The 17,036-nt window shown below is 39.7% G+C and overlaps 1 protein-coding gene across 1 annotated transcript in view; it reads left to right on the forward strand.

Moving 5' to 3' along the window:
- Positions 1-1,671: 1,671 nt before the first annotated feature.
- The window catches only part of LOC121951474 (SPRY domain-containing SOCS box protein 4-like), a 95,056-nt gene continuing 79,691 nt past the window's right edge, over positions 1,672-17,036 (forward strand). The window contains exon 1 of the mRNA XM_088085575.1: positions 1,672-1,882. The gene's annotated coding sequence lies outside the window, so the exon portion shown is untranslated. The remainder of the gene's footprint in view (positions 1,883-17,036) is intronic.

Consider the following 17,036-nt stretch of genomic DNA (forward strand, 5'->3'; position numbering starts at 1 on the left):
GCTATGTCTATTGCTGTGTATGTGGATTGAGAGTAATGCAAAAACAAACAAAGAAAAACAGACAAATAACTTGTATTTGGACACATTCATGCCCAGTCAAGCTGATTCTGATAGGGAAATAAAAACACCCAGCATGTTTGTAATTACCAACTATCACCACCAGGAGGAGCCAAATAGCTCCTGAGAGAATCAACCAGTGCACAAGTTCAAGTGACTGAATTTACATTTTTCTGTTTTGATACTAAATTGCTGTTGAGAATACCATCTTCATATTGTCAATCAGTTAAGCGAGTCTGTGTCAAAAAGCGAGATGGTTTATTCTCTCTGGCGCACGCACACACACACACACACACACACACACACACACACACACAGAGATTCACACTTTGCTCATGTTATGATAATTTCCATGCTCAAACACTGGAGGCCAATAAAGGCATTGATTTATGTTTAGCTTTCTCTAATGCACTTGTAATCCTTACGAGCAGAGGTAATCAATGGATGTGGGTAGGTGGAAATTGGAATGATCCATCATGATGCATGGGGTGGTTGGACTCAGTGATTTACATTAAAAATGGACATATTACAAGAGTTTATATTGATCTTTAACTGAAGTTGTGATTGTTTAGCACAAAGAGCACACACTGACTGCCCCTATTACAACTCGATACAAATCAAACGGCCCTGCACTGCTGAACTCAAACAAAACATGCTGAATTTCAAATATTACAGCAGATCGGTCCACTGATCTCGTGGTTATGTATTAAATTGACTTTAACAGCCCGTTGATTTGTTTAGTGATAAATATTCTGGTGGAAACCACAATCTGGGATGTACACAAGAACAGAGAAAGCGTGGGGACCATGATGCCTTCAAGTGCTGTCGGAATCGACAGAAATGCTAGATGTGAAAATGGCTTCTGACAATAAAAAAAGAAAAGCTAGTGAGTTCATTATTTATCATCTCTTACATTTGTGTCCTAACTTAAATATGTGTGGAATTTTCATTTTCTTTTAACTAGTATGCACCACAAGGACGACACAGCTGCAATTCTGTTATGCTTGCATAATGATAATTCCTTGCATTGTTAATTGTTGCATATTAATACTAATAGTTGCAGGTAACTTATAATAATGCCGTGAGAATATTACTTAAGAGACCTGGTGGTGTAGTATAAGTGAAATGTTTGTGGCTGCAGGACTCAGTACCCTCCAAGCTGTTTTAAGGAATTTCATGTATAAATTTATCTGTCTCTGAAAATGAAATAATACTAGTTCTATCCGACATAAGGTAAAGCACTACAAGGTAGTGCTGTGGAGACACTGGTATAGTTGTCTCTTTGTAAGACTTTAATATATATTGATTAATTTGTTTTCATACCATGATTTTACACTGTGTTTGTGTTTGTTTCTCTATTGTTTGTGATTTTTTTTTCATATGGACCTGGGTCTGGAATAAAGGACTAGATTAAACTATAATTATTACTATTATTGGCTGTAACAGTACTAGTGGTGGCATTATTTTTTGTACAGCTTTATGTGTTTGTAAAACCACGCTGAAATTACGAGCAGCCCCTGAACGAGCCACGGGAGCCTGAGCCAATCACGTCAGAGTAGAGCTCCGTGTTGTGGTGAAAGCGACCAATCAGCGCGCGCTCTCCGGAGTAAACGGACACTGAGCGTCGGGACGTTGGCGGCCAGGATGTATCGAGCTTCAGTTTACTGCAACAAAGAAACCGTCGCTACATCGCCGAAACTCAAGTAACAACGCTGGATTAACGCGTGGGTCGTTGGCGGAAAAAGGAGAGGACCCGGTTCTGGTGACCTGGTGCAGAAATCCTGAGAGAAAAGTGTCGTTTGGAGACGAGTTGAGTTGGTGTTGGGTGAGTGTTTCTCTGTTTACACCGGATGAGCTGACCACAGGATGTGGAGCAGTAGGTTATGTTTGGTTGCAGGCTGGCGATGTGTTTTCCTTTAAAAAAAAAAAAGTCTCTTCAGGTCGTTTATTGACTGCATTAGTTTAAATTTTACGCCGAGAAAAATGACTTCCCTTTCTTAAGCGAGGGCTGCTTTTAGTTTGTCGTCTCGTGCTGTATTGCAGTAGTGTGCTGAAGTTCTCGCAGGTGACTACAGAAATAAGAGACACGTTGACACAGCGTACCTGAACGCGGATGAATTCACGTGCTTGTATGATGTATGTGCTACCTGCACACGCTCGTGCTGATGGCACCTCATCTGTCTTCACAGCACACAGTAATGGGATGGAAAGGTTGATTGAATCTCTGTGTTGCCCGAGTGAGTGTGGAGATGAGAGGCGTGCTTTCATCAGGAATCAGGAAAAACTAATGGATTTAAGAAAGCTACCAGTGGTTTGCATCCTTTGTAGCTCGTGACCCATTCAAATGAACCAGTTTCTACCTGTGACCCCCTGGCACACCTTGCATTATGTCTATGTTGTGAGTAGTTCAACCAAAACTGATGTTTCTGACAGTTCAAAGAGGCAAAACATGCTAGTGAGCAAACATTAGAGCAGGGATGCTCAACTTGTTTTACTCCAGGGGGCTTTTTTTGCAAAATGACAGGAGGACAGTTAATAAAAAAACATTAATAATATTCATCAGTAGATATAATAAATTAATTGCCTGTTTTCAGACTTTTGATGTTTGCTCTCCCCACTTGTTTTTTCGCTAAGAGACCAGTCTGGTCCCAGCAGCACAGGTTAATTGTATGCAGGGCTGTTTCTAGGATTTGAGGACATTTTGGGCTTAGCTGAGACCTCTGTCAGGGGTCCGGACACTTTTTTTTAAGTCAGCAAGCTCTAGTTTGATAGTTTTTTTTTTTAAAGTCCTCTGGCACCTTTATCACTGCAAGTACAACAAATTCCCAATGTGAATCACGTTATTTTCATTGTGAATTTAAAAATGCTGCTGACTACAGTTGCAGGCGCTGTCTGGTCTCTCTAGACGAGGACCCGCTTCCCACTAGATAAAATGGCTCATTCTAAGTTAACAAAAAAACACAGCAATTCTTAATTACAGGTGATTGTACACAAAAAAAAATACTAATTTCCATATCTGCTAATATAGCCCCTGAAATCTTTCACACTGGACCTTTTAAAGTGCACTTATCTCTGCCTTTTACTCGGCTTTCGGTTTATTGCTCAAGTCAAATAATTTGCAAAATGAAAGAAAATTATTTTCACCATTCTTCTTTTGAACAAACTCAACATTGAACTGAACACAAAAGGTACCACGAAAAAAATGATAGTTTTATTTAAACTTTATTATAAACTAATTCAAATGGCCTCTGAGTGCAATATCCCAGAATTTTGCAGTGTGTTTATTGCACAAATTGTCATTGGTATGACGGTTAAATAAAAAGCATCTCTATTAACTAACTATTAACTTCTAATGACCAACACTGGCTGTTTGTAAAGCTTTAAGACGCTTCATACTCTTAACAGAAGTGCCACAGAAAGTGTTTCTTTATAGCAGCAGTTGTTTGTGGAAAGTTAACGGTGTCTGTGTGTTAGGTAACGAGGCCTTTCCTCGCAGTTTTCCCTGAGTGATCAATTCACTCTGTGACTACACCTTGACATTTACTCAGCTTAGGTGGGTAAGGTGACAAGGACGTGGAAAATGGAGAGCAGATGGTGAGAGCAGGGAGGGGAGGAAAAAGGAGAGAGCAGCAGAGAGAGGTGGAGTGTAACAGAAGAGCAGAGGAGAGAGGAGAAGGATGAGAATGTAAGAGAAACAGTGGAAACAGCGGGTACTCCCTCCCTCCTCACATGTACCAGGTGCAGCATCGCTTCATTTGGTTGAATAACAAGGAATAGGCAAAAAACAGTGTGTGTGTGCGTATGTAGATTGAGGGTGGGTGGAGTCTATCGGCTGATGGATGACCTGTCGAGATAAGGGAGGGGGCTGGAGGAGGAGGAGGGGGGTGGAGCATTGTAATGTTGACAGGGGGTCATTTATCTGTCTGGTGAATCTGACCAGCCGGTCACTACGGGAGACCAGTCTGCTCACCAGCATCTCTCCTCACCGCCTCGGTCTCTTTTTTTATCGCCTTACATTTTTTGTTCTTTCCTACTTTCCACATCTTCCTCCTCTGCTCCCACGACACTTCCCCTGGTAACCACATTTCTCAGAACGTGATGTTGCATACATCCTCCCCGTCTGTTTTTTTTTTCTCCATAAAGTTTTGTTCGTATTTCTTCTTTTTCAGCTCTTGAACTTACTGACACTTGAACTACTTTTTGATGCTTAAACTTCAGAAGAAATTTCAACCACTTTTAGCCTCCACACATCAAGTATTTTTTTTTACTGTTTCAACTGACAGCTCAAATATTTCAACTGAAATTTCAGCTGCTGCCACTCCAAACATAAAAAATGACATCTCAGCTCTTTTCTGTGATTTTCAAACTTCCTATGTCACTTCAACTTTTCAGCACATTTTAGTGCAAGTGAAATTTAAACTTTTTTAAACTTTTTACACCTAAAGTGAAAGTTTGACTTAGGGTTGTCAACGGTTAACAACTGAGAAAACTTTTAACCTGTAATGCATCTTTGTCTGTGGGTTAATATTGCTAAAATTCACTCTTCAGTTTATTGAGCTGCGCCTAACCTGGGTCCTGGGCAGCAGAGGGGCAGTATGAGACCCATGATGTGTTTTTTCGAATATTAAAGCATAGAAACCTATTCTAGTAGACCACAAAAATAAAAATATGATCCTGGAAATGAGGATAATAGGGCCTCTTTAATGGTTCATTGACTAATGTAGAAACAGCTCTGTTTCATCGAACGACAGCGCTCTAATTTTAGTGTCAAGATTGGATTTACAAACCTACCCTCAGTTTAGTTACCACTGTAAGCAGTGTCAGCACGGCCAATGATGCTAACAAACACAAGTTTAGCCTCATTCCCACTGCACAAAAAGCCAAACGCTAACACCATTGCCACTGCATAAAAAAGCCAGATGTTAGAGGCTACATGGGTTAGTCCAGAGGGTGGCCACCATGTTTTTGCTGCAACGCTGGTCAAGTGGTGGGATGGCAGAATAAGTGGCGCGGCAAGCTAACTCCCAGCCAGCCCAGGTGGTGCACAGCCAAGGCTAATGTTCGCCAACCAGTTCACCATTGATAGGTGTCACGCCATCTTAAGAAAAAAATTACCAAAACCGATATCTCTAATTCAACTGCATGTATTTTTTGACGCTTCAGCTGCTTTCAGTGCTCACTCCTCAAATGTTTGTTAGCTGACAATTGAAGTGCATGATTGGACATTAAAATTTCAAATGCCTTCAGCAAATACTCTCTAACTGATTGCAGCTGCTTTCAGCTCCTACACATCAATATGAATATTTAAAAAGATTGTTTCTGTTCACACCTGCAATCTTAAGCGAACACACTTACATTTTCCTCAGAAAATGCAGCCTTTTTTTGTCCCGAACATTCTTTGCATCTTCTCTCTCCTCCGGCTCTATTCTCTCCCCCCTAATCTGTTTTCTCTCTGTCTTTATTTTCTGCTTTTTACCTCCTTTTTTTTTTTTTTTTTTTTAAAATCTCCCCTTGTCCCCTTTATCCCTCCAGAGGGGCTAATAAGCAGCATTATGAGTCAGCGTGAGGAGGGAGGCAGATGGGATTCAGCTCGTAGGCCAGATAAGGGTTTTTAACTCGGCTGTGTCTTATCACACCCTGTCACTGCTGCTTAAACTGAACAGATACTGACTGGCATTATGTATAGAGTCATAAAAATCCTTAAACTGAGATAGTGGAAGTTCTGCCTGAAGCATGTTGGAGTAATCCCTGTACAGAAGGGTGCCAGTGATGTCAGAGTACTAATTTAAATTCGGTGATGCAGAGATGGCCGACTTTTTCGGGAAGTTCTCAAAGGCATCACCCACCAAGGAGTTGACTCAGTGTGACTGCGCATCCATTAATCAAAGTCTTCGTCTCAATTTAGATTAGATTTTAGGTCAATTTCTTGCCAGTTGCTGGACATATTGCTCATCTGCATTCTGCTAAGTGCCCAGTGTGTCACTGCGCTCATCATTCAGTGACACACGAGGCAATTTTTAGACGGTCAACATTTTGTAGTCATGAGCTGTTTTCCATCAGCCATCATTATTTTTAATTACATTATTTTTGCCGCCTCTCACACTGTGTGTTTTGTGTTGCACATGAGTACCGCAGGAAGCGGGTGCTTACAGGAAGCAGGCTCAAAGATCTGAACCTGTGAAGCCTCAAATTAGTCTAAATCAAGCTACTAAACAGATCACAGTGTTGTGTTTCTAATGATGTGAGTCACATTTTGGCAAGCATGAGCAAAGTGTTAAAAGAGTGCTTTCAAATTATTTTGATCTATTTGTGTATCTTTCTAGGATTGCAACTAGAAGTCATAGAAAATTTGTAACTTAAACTTGTCAGAAAATTCCCAGGGATGAAAGCGGCATGTTGTACTTGCTTTGTTTGTTGTCCAAAACCCAAAGATTTTCAGTTTAGTGTGAAATGCATTACTAGAAAAGCTGGAAGCTAAACTGCAATAGTGTCAACGTTGGAAGTTGATATTAACTAAAAATGTTAAAAGAAGATATGCTTCATACTTTAAAGCATAAAGAGTAGAACAAGTGTAGCAGAGGTATCAACGTCTCTGAAGAACATAACTTTCTGACAGCTGAACTGTATCTGAAAGTATGCTGAAGTAGTAGCTGATCAAAAAATGTACAGGAGAAGATGTACTACTGGTAGTAGTGTGGTAGTTGCTACTATGAGTAGCGGCAATATTAGTAGTAGTTGAGGCAGTAGCAGAAGTAGTAATCATAACAGTAGTTGCATTTGTAGTAGTGAAACTAGTAGTAGTTGTATTAAATGATATCTTTCTATCTGCCTGTCTGTCTTTGTGTCTGTCAGGTTGACTGTTGGTGTAGTGATTTCCATACTTCTGTCCTGGGACAACCATGTAAATGTATGAATCTCTGACTGGCAGATGGGAGCAGAAGTGGATTTATATTCAGCAGCCCTTTTGTTAAGTCGATGATGGACTGCTGAGCTCACAAGAATTCACACAGTCACACTGGCAGACACACACACGCACGCACACACACACACACACACACACACACACACACACACACACACACACACACACACACACAAACATAAACATATATTTACAATTACACAGACGTCATTCAGGGAAAACCGCACTCTGATGCACTTCTGCGCTCTAAAGTCAGTCAGTGATAGTCAGTGACATCACCTGCTGCAGAGAGAAACAGCAACAGGAAGACAAGGTGTTCCTCCTACCCTTGACTGGCACTTAGTGTCTAAATGCAGTACACAACCTGCGTGTGTGTGCACACCTATGTGTTCATGTGTGTCTGTGCGCTGTGTGTTGTTCCTGCTGATGCGCTGGTGACTCACTGAAGCCATCACAATGACAGGATGAGTCAAGTGATAGTGCGCTTTATAGTAGCACGGGCAGATTTCCTCCTGGTGCCTGACAGTCCAGCGAGTGGCAGAGATGTCATGCATTCCCGTAAAACAGCTGCTTGCAACTTTACAGCTGCATCTCCTTGGGTTTTTGCTTGCTCGTCAGTTTATCGGGGCGAGGTCTACGCTGTTTGTCATCCTTGTTGTCATCCTGTGTGATGCGTGTCAGTTTGTCGAGGAAAGATTGCAGCAGTGAGTCGTTAATCAAAGTCCCCCTTTACAGGGAAAACAGCCTGACGAGCCGGCAGTGGAGTTGGAGCCCTTGGGGAGACAACAGGGGACATGAAATCATTAGTGTTGTGACAAACAGATTTTAGTTAGAGCTAATGTCCGCTCATTGCAAACCCCGTCATCCTCGCTCAGTTCACCTTGCTGTGTCCCGTCTTGTCACGTATCATTTGGCTTCCCGTCGCTCCCAATCATCTCATCCTGACATCTTGTCTGATCTGATCGGAAGTTTGCTCTATCTTTTGGTTTCTGTGGAGTAAAGAGGGCTGCATGGTGGAGGTAGCGGTGTGCTCATTTACATATAAATAACAGCAGAGTCTGAGGTGCTGTGCTGTGGCTCATTTGTCATCTTGTAATGATTCACTGTTTGCCTGTGTGTGTGTTTCTCCTCAATATTGAAGTGTTTCTTTTCTTTTTCCTGCGTGTGTGTCAGTGCGGCGTCATTATGTGTCAATGGCGGGACAATCAGGTCTGAATCAGCCGCCTCATGCTGCAGTCTGCCCGTGCATTCATGGCTTCCAGGAGACTCTCTGATGACTTTTCCGGTTGGATAAAATCAATTGACTCATCCGGGATTTTAAAGCAGGCATGTGATCAATTTGACCCAAGCAAAAAAAGCAACAGAATAAAAACTAACTGGGCGAATTTATTGCTCTGATATGCTACTGGTGACATACAAATGTCTGATTGGAAATTGGCATGAATCTTTCATTTCACAAAAACAGCAGGATTTCCTGTCAGAGATTCTCTTTAAATGCCGTTAAGTCTTCTTATGTATCATCTTATAGTGCTTTTGTAACGAGAATCTTTGCTTGATTCTCCAACTATTTATTTAAAAAAAAAAAAAAGATCAGACAGGCACTCTAGGGCATGGTTACCACACAGAATATTCACACAAATATTGTATGTGATATTAGATTTTTCCTCAGGCCTTAAAGGGAGTGGGATGATTAAAAAAAAAAAACACCCTCAGAGATGTTTAAGTGTCAAAATATTGATAGCACGGTATTTAAAATGTTAACATATTGGCAAATTAAAGTGAAATAAAATGACGATGATATTTAGGTACCATCATGGCCTCCTGTTAATAACAAGTATGCGTCATTTGTAAAATGCACCTACTTGCACCGTGTGTTTGCCTGTGTCTAAACCACCCCAGAGCTGAGCGGTTTGCCTGGTCATAACATGAAATAGCGATTTTTTTGGTTAAAATTAAAAATGACCAATGAACACCGTGGGGTTTGGGGTTGGGGTGGATGACCAGAAATAGACAAAGACAGCTGCCTGAACAAACATGAGGATTTATTCACTGTGAGTGGGAGACAAACTAACAGCTCTCCAGTTAATATATTAATAATATTTGCAAGTAGCACTGGTTAAAAAATGTGACTAAATGAATAAATTGTGGCGAAATTGTTAATGGAGCCTTTCGTATACAAAAAGACAAGCTTCATTTACTCACACTAGTAAAACTGTTAGCACAGTGCTGTTAAATGTGATTATTTAGTCACTCTGAGCTGAAAACGTCCCCCTTCAAACAAAATGGTCGAAGGTGGAAGCAGCTTGAATGACAGAAATATAGCAGTATTTTTCTTTTCATTTCATATAGCAATTAAAATGTACGCTGTTACAAATTTTTTTCTGCCTTTTTATTTGCATTTATGGCCACAATATATAGGGCTGCACCTATCGATTGTTTATTTCGATTAATAGATTAATCTATCAAATTAAAAAAAAAAATCAAACGATTATTTTTTTATGACTCGATTAATATAGCAACAAATTTACCGAAAATAACATTTTAAAACTTGTCATTTCTATTTTAATATTTTATTCAATCATCTTCAGTCATGACAGCGTATGCACTGCAGTGCATTTTTCCCCAACAAAAAATAGCCCAGTTGTAACTGGTAATCTGTGTTTTACAGTCTGATAAAAAAGTGTCTCCAAAATAATGTTAATGCAAGAGCTTGTTCCATTCAAGTAAAACGAATGTAGTGTGTTTGTCAGCAGGAATAGACAGCGAGGTGTTTTGATGATTATGACTCCATACCACTTTTTACTGCAGTTTAAAATTCCCTCTCTGTCACAGTGATGAGGAAATACAAAGACGGCTGTTTTACTCCAACTTCCCCGCTTTCCTTTCAAAACAAAAGCCCTCGCACAGCGTCTCTGTTGACAGAATCCCTTCAGTTGCTGATACAATGCATTTTATTTTGAAACATTCACAGGACCGTGTTTTAGGCAATGCACAAGCTTGTATAACTTCATAAGTGAGTGGAAATTGTGCTTATAAATGTGAAAATACAGTACTAATATTTGCGGGCCATGATGCAACAGCGATGTTGCAATAATGCTGTATGTTTGAGCACCACATGCATGAAACACGCTGCTGCTCGGCAAGGTTGACCTCTCGTGCTCCTGACGCACGCTTGATGAAATGGACCTAATCCTCCTTGCAACGTGTTGACACACTGTGGTGAACGCACGCAGGGTTCTCTTCATGGTCCTTATTCAACTGCTGCCATCACTTTCCCTCTGTACAATAAAAGGCAACACCATGACTGCCTTTGAGGAGAGACTGTCTGACCTCACTCCTGCCCCGTCTTTCAGCGTGGCCATTTGAAACAGCTATAAACACTCTTGCCTTATTTGAAGCATACCTTGAGCGTCAGTTCTCACCATGTGCATATTGTTTTGTTTTGAATACAGAATCAAAGCAGCGGAAGTTAGGAGAATTTGACTGGATGATGAGTAGGTGTTGTGTTTTTTTGGCGGCCCACTCACTAAATCATCTGGGAAAAGCTTTTACTCCACATACCTGTGCAAGCCAAGTTAGATCACTCACTCGCAGGTCGACTTGATGTCAGTCTCAGTACATTTTTGGTTTTTCGCCCAGCTTGACTTGGCAGAACAAGACAAATGGGAAATAAACTGAAACAAGTCAAATGGGAAATAAACTGAGAAAATACTTATCACACCGAGACACACAAAAAAGCCTATTGGACCCAGCCCCCAAACCCAAAAGTAAGGGTCCTGCCCTGAACACATCTCTACGACGATAATCACTCGTCGTAATAGCGCCACCTACTTGCAACCGGAAGTAAATCTTGAGGGACAAACATGTTGGATCGTGGGTTTCTGCTTGGTCATTCTCATGTTAGACTGGAGCTGGGCGATCTTTACTTTCTGGCACCACAGACCAAAAATTCGTAGTGGTATTACACTGAAAAAATAACTGGATCAAGGTTTCATCAGCTTGCCCACAGAAAGAACAAGAGTTTTCAACATCTGTATACCTGGAAATAATAGAAAATTTTGGAATGGATTTCTTTGAAATATAAAATTTAAAAGGTAAAAGCCACGTTTTTTGCCAATTAAAATTTCCTTGGGGTGCTTTTGTTTTTAGTTTGAAAAATCTGATGAACATGTCTATTATTACATTTCTTGTCAGATATGCTAACACAGTTCAAAATCAATGGAGTTGGAATCTCTGAGATGTTTCCCTCACCATAACATAAGTGACATCTGATAAGATGCATTAAACCAGAAGAGATGGCTTTAACAACAGAATTACACTCTTTAAAAGGAATAGGGAAGTTGTGTCTAGTTATAAAATGTTCAAAGGATAATATATAACCATGTTCTTGAGAACTGAAAAAAACAAAACATTAACACAATTTTTTTGGAACCACTTGGGGTAAAACACAGGTTTATTCCTTATTGTAATACAGTCATTGTTCCATATTATAGTTTTGAGAGCGAAAAGTTGTGTACAAAACATCATTTTCAGGCAGGAAGGGATTGCTGATGAAACTTAGATAAAGAAACATGCAGTTTGTTAGGAGAATAATTACATGTAAGTACAAAGGGGAGACCACCAATTTTATCAAAAATTTGATTGGGGATAAAGAACCACACAGAATTTGGGTTTGCCAGACATTTTTTCAGCCAGTTAATTTTAAAAGTATTTACTGTATCAATTAAATTTAAAACCTCCAAACCACCCTCTACCCTACTAATTTTCCAAATGAAGTTAAGGAATAACTTATTGATTTAATTTGAATGAAGTCCCAAAAGTAAACATAAAATTCAACCAAAAGACCGTCAATACCTGGCATTTTTCCCTTTTTCACTGAGAAAAGAGTTGATTTAATCTCATTTACTGACATATCAAATTCACAAAATGTCTGTAAATCCTCATCTATAGCAGGAGTATGTTCTCTTATCTTACTAATAAAACTATCACAGGAACTGTGCTGAATTTAGGTTTATACAGATTTCCATAAAAAGTGGAGACAAAGCTGGAAATTAATTTGGGGTTTGTACAATGTTGCATTAATATTAAGAGCCGCTATTGACTTGCTTTTTCCATTTCTATTTTCAACTGCAAAAAAAGTAGCTAGAATTTGTCTCCCCATCTTTTAGCCATTTAACTCTAGATCTTATAAATGCACCCTTAGCCAAATCCAAGTAAATCTGATGTATTTTCAGTGGAATCTCTTTCAATTCCAGTTCCTCCTCCAGATTTTTAGATAAGAGGGCATTTATTCTGTTCAATAGACTACAATCGTTCTGATTTTTGAGGGCTTTTAACTCTTTGCTTCTCTTTATAGCAACAGCTCTGATCATGACCTTAAAGAACCCATTTCTTTTTATATTCGCAGTTCATTTTCTCATGACTTATTTCAGTAATTAGCTTTTCAACACTGTCATTATATTGACTGTCTTGGGAAGGGCGTTGTTGAATTTTCCAGTAACCTCTTAACTTTGGAGTCTTTTGTGAGCCACCAAGTTTGAGAAAAACATTTTTATGATCAGAAAACAAAGCAAAAGAATGAGAGACCCTGAACACATCTCTGTGACAATAATCACTTTACATAATAGCGCCATCTGCTTGCAACAGGAAGTAAATCTTGAGGGACAATGATGATTGCATTTACATGATATTTACATGGTTTGGTCTACAAAAAATGTATACCAAGGTGATGTGGAATTTATGTTCCCTCCACTGTCACCTTGTGGCAACTGGAAGTGCATTAAGGAACCCAGACATACATGAGGGTGCGAGGGCCCTTTCATCGCTGCTTGCAGCTTTAATATTGATTTTGATTCCTTGGACTGCTAGTCGTCCAGGAGAATTGCCTCTTTGGTACCACAGCGCCATAAAACAGCGGAGAGCTTGTGTATCAGCTCTTATGCTTTAATATTCATGCTTAAGTTCTCCATGTCAATTTAAGCAACTTTTAGTGCAGCAAATGCAAAAAACAATGGAGAAGTTGTTATTTTTATTGAAATAATGCTGCAGCAATCATAACTAGAAATAGTCTTTTCTGGTTCGGATGGCAGAACTGCACAACTCTGTTGATATCATCTGCTTATAGTACACGACAGCCTGAGTTTTAAAAAGTGTGGGGGCATTTCCTTCCCTGCCTCCCACACTCTCCCTCTTTTCGTCTTTGTCTCTCTCCATCTATTTTTCTGGCCATAATTACAGAGCTCATGAAAGCGTTTAGAGTCTCATGAATATTTAGGTCTTAGAGGGGAAATGTCAGGGGAGACCCATGTGTGGCTGGTCTGCCCTAATTATGGAGATAGGCCTAGACACACACACACACACACACACACACACACACACACACACACACACACACACACACACACACTTTAAACAGAGGGAGGAAGGCCAGAAAATGATCAAAAGCTGCCAATTTAAGTAAAGTTAATATAGGCTTAAACAAATGTTTCTGAAAGAAATTATGAATACACACACACACACACACACACACACACACACACACTCAAACGCACACACTAGGAGATAATAATAGCACAGCTGGTTGTTGCTCGCAGCTGGTTCTTTCTGCTCCCTTTTGTTTAATAGTGAGCTAATGATGGATACCAGTGGCAGAGAATAGTCAAGGGGAGTGTGTGTGTGTGTGTGTGTGTGTGTGTGTGTGTGTGTGTGTGTGTGTGTGTGTGTGTGTGTGTGTGTGTGTGTGTGTGTGTGTGTGTGTGTGTGTTCATCTTGCACGCTGGGGGCTTTTTCTTTTTTTTCTTTTGATGTCATGTCATGCTAAATCATGGCAGGGATGTGCAGCACTGTGACCCATTCACTCTGTGATGGGCACCTTTGAGTCAAGGGCTGACAGGAGGGGGGAGTCCTGCTGTTTGGCTGGAGAAAGTCAGAGAGCAAGGAGGGAGTGCAGAAACTGAACTATACACACACAAAAACTTCATCAGTCTTGGTCAGACACAAGTGTCTTTTTACTGTTTTCAATGTATAGTAACAGTGAGCAGTAAACATAATGAATAAGTTAGTTATCCAATCAATTAAACTAGAGAGAAACTGGAGGGGCAGAAGCAAACCAAGAGAGTACCACACACAGAGACAAACTCAGCAAGGATACCAGAACCATTATTTGACTGAACTGTTATCGATTGATAACATGAACCCATACATGCTGACAACAAACATCTAATGTTCTGACCTCACATTGCTGTGTCCAACCTTGTGATTGGATATCCACAGCCATCTCGTTTTATAGTGTAGATGCACATATATACAGTTCAGAAACTATAAATCCCTTAAAGCCTGTTGATATTTCACCAATAGCTGGGTGCAGGGTTTGTTGAAGTTGTGACCCAAGCTGAGAAGTTGTTATTGACTTACCGTCTTCTTCATAAAAATGAATGCCTAAAGTTATATATATTACCACAACTTTATATAACTAAGGTTTTCTGCTAAATTCAGCGACATGTTTCACTCAGTAAAACTCTAAATTTAATAAATCAGCAGTCAAAAAAATGTTTCAACTATCGTTAAGGCAGACGATAGGAGCATTTTTTGGGAAACATCTAGTTTTTTCATTTAACACGAGCTAAAATTGATACCAAATTCTGTTAAATTTTGTCAAATAGGTTAGTGTCTGTTTTGAGTTATAAGACATCATAAAACCTCCTCCAGGAGTAGATGTTTACTGTATTTGGCACAGATAAGTTTCACAATATGTTCACAAAGCAAGGCAAACTAATTGCTAACTTGATTTGTTAAAAAGAGATGGCTCCTGTAATCAAACTTAGGTTGTACAGCCAAACAGAGCCAACTATTTTGTCTCATCTTTACTTTTATGGGCATAATGAAGAGACTTTGATGGTTTTTTTGTCAACATTTTTTATTTATGTGGTTGTTACAGTTTATTCATAAAATACAAGTATTAGACAAAATTAATGATAAAGAAATAATGTCCAGAAAACAGTATGAAAAGTCAAACAATCTAATCCTAAGCTTTTTTTTTCATACAATATAATTACGTATGCAAGCATCCTGAAAATTTATCGCACTAATATAAAAGAAAATGCAAAGAAAATACAAAAACTCAAAATGGCATTTAAATCTACAACAAACTTTGTAAGCTCCACGGTCTGTCAGAGACTGATTAGAGCTAAAAGAGTTTGGAGGTAGAATGGGCTAAAAAAGGGGAAGATGGGAAGTCTGAGAGAGGAGTAAAAAGCAGATGAGATAGATGTGTACTCAGAGGAAAGAGGAGTTAAAGAGGTGTGTGAGAGAGCAAGAAGATGGCTGAAAAGAGGGTGAGAACAAACAAGAAAAAGATTTTTGCATTTTGAAGAAGGCTTGTACTGCAATGAATCATAGTAGATGGGGAGGCTGGTGAAGGATGGAGGTACCTGGTGAGAAGAGATGTGTAAGGAAATGTGGGAGAAAGATGCGAGACCTCAGCAGCATGTAAGGAGGATAAGAGAAGAGGGAGGACAGCGGAGTGTGTCGCTGCAGATGGTGATGTCTCAGTAAAGGTGAGAAGCGCGGGTGGTGAATTTTCAACTTGTTTAGTCCCAGAATAGTGACTAGCGTGATAATATAAATGATTCATTGCCACTGTTAGGCGCACTGTGTTTTTATAAATTCATTATGCTCACATACTGTTGCTGAACTGAGATGAAGAGTTAGAAACGGCCCCTCGGGCTACCATTGACATTAGCATTTATTACTGTGAGATCAGAGCAAATTTAACAACTACTTAGCTGCAGATACTGGATCACTGAATTACATAAATGAACTGCGACAAATTAAAAGACAAACCATCATAAAGTGTCATAATACAAGTCTCTCCAAAATCCCCCATCGTCGTTGAACAGAATTGATATCTGATGGCTGTGGAGGCCACATGATTCACATCATACTCACACTCCTCGAAATACTCAATGACCCGGCTTGCCCTGTAGGGAAACATCTGTATTTGTTATGTTTAAGCTCTCATTTATTTAGGCTGTTCCTTTCATTTGTCACGCATCTGTATATTTAAAGTAGGCTGTCTGACATATGTGACTTGTAAACACAACTTGTAAAGCTGCACCCTCCTCCCAGCTCAACCAAGAAAAAAATGTGTCTGCTGGGTCTGAAAGGGCTATTAAAGGACAGTTCATTCCCATAATCAAAGATTCTTATTTCTAGATTGTTTTGGTTTGAGTTGCTAAAAGTTTGGCGATATTGGCCGTAGAGATGTCTGCCTTCTCTCCAATAAAATGGAGCTAGATGACACTCAGCTTGTGGTGCTCAAAGTTCCAAAAAATACATTTTAAAAACTCAACAGTAATGTCTTTTTTTTAAGATTCTTTTTTGGCATTTTTGCCTTTATTAGATAGGACAGATCAATAGCGTGAAAGGGGGAGAGAGAGTTCAGCAAAGGGCCACGAGCAGGAGTCAAACCTGAGGCCGTGCAGCAAGGACACTGCCCTCAATCAGGGGGCGCCTGCTTTATGCACTGAGCCACCAGACGCCCCCAGTAATTACTTTTTCCAGAAATCATGACCCAATTCCTCAAGATAAACAAAATAATCTAGATTGATGAATAGCAAAAAAAAAAAAAATAGAAAAAGAAAGAAAAAAATAATTTTTTTTTATTTTTTGGTGAACTGTCCCTTTAAACTACTGTCACTCTTACCAACAGACCAGCGTATGTCTTGGGTCTTCTCAGTGGGTGTTTGGAAGCTGCGTTTGACACTTTCATATGAGACAGCTGGTTATCACTGTAAGCAGAGACGCCAGTCTATATTTTATATCCACATACTTCGCTCATAATCAGGAAATTACATCAAATTATTCAATAATTAGCCGCTAAAAGTTAAGTTGCAGTTTTACCTCTTTGTCTTACCATATGCTCACTCCCTCTTGATCGCTCTCTTTTAAGCACTTTCTTTTTCTCTCTCTCCTCCTTTTCTCTTTTCGGAAGGCGGGTTAAATGACTTCAAACGTTATCATTTAATTAATTTATGTTCCTTGTGGAGGGGCAGTTCAC

This window comes from Plectropomus leopardus, chromosome 12 (assembly GCF_026936395.1).
Source record: "Plectropomus leopardus strain MGB_pleo_1.0 chromosome 12, ASM2693639v1, whole genome shotgun sequence".
Taxonomy (NCBI): domain Eukaryota; kingdom Metazoa; phylum Chordata; class Actinopteri; order Perciformes; family Serranidae; genus Plectropomus; species Plectropomus leopardus.